The sequence below is a fragment of the Pristiophorus japonicus genome, unplaced genomic scaffold, assembly GCF_044704955.1.
Source record: "Pristiophorus japonicus isolate sPriJap1 unplaced genomic scaffold, sPriJap1.hap1 HAP1_SCAFFOLD_1064, whole genome shotgun sequence".
Classification (NCBI taxonomy): domain Eukaryota; kingdom Metazoa; phylum Chordata; class Chondrichthyes; family Pristiophoridae; genus Pristiophorus; species Pristiophorus japonicus.
Window position 1 is genome coordinate 52,501 of NW_027250717.1, and position 2,500 is coordinate 55,000.

Consider the following 2,500-nt stretch of genomic DNA (forward strand, 5'->3'; position numbering starts at 1 on the left):
AAATGGGCAAAAAGGGAATAAATTCCCGCCCAAAAAGGGTGAATAGTCGGTTGGGCGGCAGCCCTGGTCGGTCTCTGCAGACCTGGAGGCTCGAGACGTTTGTTTGGAAAACTCACCAAGTCTCGATTCTGCCACCTCCTACCTCTGTGCAGATACCCCGCCAACCCCCAAGGACAGAAATGACAAGTGTCAAGTTGGCGGGGCGTCGGGCCACCTGCTGCCGGCCATGAGCATCCAAATCCCCGCAAAAGGGGCATTTTCATTTCTTCATCGGGACTTCCGGCAATTTCCAAGGTTCAACTCATTAACGTTGTTCGCAGACACTTGCCAGAAAATGCAAGTGGCCACTTTGCCGGGCCGACTCGCTTGCCCAAGCGGGAAACCATCAACCGAAGGCCCGGTAAGGCGGCCGAATCTGACCTCATAGACTTCCACACAACGGGACTTTTGACTTTCCCGGCCGCGGGTGGCCTCCACCCGGCCTCAGCCATCAGCCCTGCCTGCCTCCAGCCGCCTTCTGGTTAATGAGTTATCCAGCCTGGCACTTCGGTTGCGCCAGCGAGACCAAGTCTCGGCTTTGGTTAATGATTTGAGCCGAACCGACCTACCCCCCGCCCCCGCGGGCTGAACTCGGGCAGGTCTGCCGATTTCCCGACTCCTTTCGGGGCCTAATCGCGTCGCGCGAGCCGCCTGGCGCGATCGGGGACCATGCCCCGGCACCTGCCAGGCCTCGGGCAGCCGCTTTTGAAGCCCGACCAAAAACCCGAAAAATGGGCAAAAAGGGAATAAATTCCCGCCCAAAAAGGGTGAATAGTCGGTTGGGCGGCAGCCCTGGTCGGTCTCTGCAGACCTGGAGGCTCGAGACGTTTGTTTGGAAAACTCACCAAGTCTCGATTCTGCCACCTCCTACCTCTGTGCAGATACCCCGCCAACCCCCAAGGACAGAAATGACAAGTGTCAAGTTGGCGGGGCGTCGGGCCACCTGCTGCCGGCCATGAGCATCCAAATCCCCGCAAAAGGGGCATTTTCATTTCTTCATCGGGACTTCCGACAATTGCCGAGGTTCAACTCATTAACGTTGTTCGCAGACACTTGCCAGAAAATGCAAGTGGCCACTTTGCCGGGCCGACTCGCTTGCCCAAGCGGGAAACCATCAACCGCAGGCCCGGTAAGGCGGCCGAATCTGACCTCATAGACTTCCACACAACGGGACTTTTGACTTTCCCGGCCGCGGGTGGCCTCCACCCGGCCTCAGCCATCAGCCCTGCCTGCCTCCAGCCGCCTTCTGGTTAATGAGTTATCCAGCCTGGCACTTCGGTTGCGCCAGCGAGACCAAGTCTCGGCTTTGGTTAATGATTTGAGCCGAACCGACCTGCCCCCCGCCTCCCCCGGGCTGAACTCGGGCAGGTCTGCCGATTTCCCGACTCCTTTCGGGGCCTAATCGGGTCGCGCGAGCCGCCTGGCGCGACCGGGGACATGCCCCGGCCTCTGCCAGGCCTCGGGCTGCCGTTTTTGAAGCCCGACCAAAAACCCGAAAAATGGACAAAAATGGAAAAAATTCCCGCCCAAAAAGGGTGAATAGTCGGTTGGGCGGCAGCCCTGGTCGGTCTCTGCAGACCTGGAGGCTCGAGACGTGACTTTGGAAAACTCACCAATTCTCGATCAGCCACCTCCTACCTCTGTGCAGGTACCCCGCCAACCCCCAAGGACAGAAATGACAAGTGTCAAGTTGGCGGGACGGATTTGACTTCGGTCGCCGAGCCCTGGAACTAATTTCCCGCAAACGGCTTCGGATTTAGCTCCATCCAGACTTCCGGGACGAAACTTGACAGGCCGTATCTCCGCACTCCCGGAGCGCAGCCGCACCGTTCCGGCACCCATCGACGCGGCTGGCCGAGCCCGAGCGAACGCACCCCACGGCGGACGGCTAGGCCTTTCCGATTTTTTCACCCTTTTTCCCGAAAAGATTCCAACTGGCAGGGACATTCGCCCGACGGCTTAAAGACATGCCCTTCTGCCACACTAACGTCCCCGCCTTCGTTTGGCTATGTTGGCTTCGTCATTTCCGTCTTTTATTAAAGATACCATCTTAACACGCCGGTTAACCATTTGCCAGAGTTTTCGGTTAATGGTTTGCCACCTTCAACCCATTTGGTTAACCATTTGCCGCCGACAATTTTCAGTTCATCAGTTGCCACATTCAGACTTTCTTCTCCGGTTGCATTTCGCGGACTTCCAGCGCGCTCGGCTTCGGGTCGGCCCGCAGGAATGTGGTAGCGTTCGATGCCGCTTGCCTTCCTCTTCCCCGCGCCGCGCACCCGACGAGCACAGCTGGCCCACCAGCGGAGATAGCCGTCGGAAAGCGGTCTCCAGCCAACGGCTGCACCTCCGCCGGCCAAAGAGCCGGCCGCACGCCGTCGCTGGCCTCCGGTGCGACCCGTCCGGCCGCAGCGGACGCTCTTTACCCGCGCCAGTTGCCACGTTGCGTCGTCATGTTACT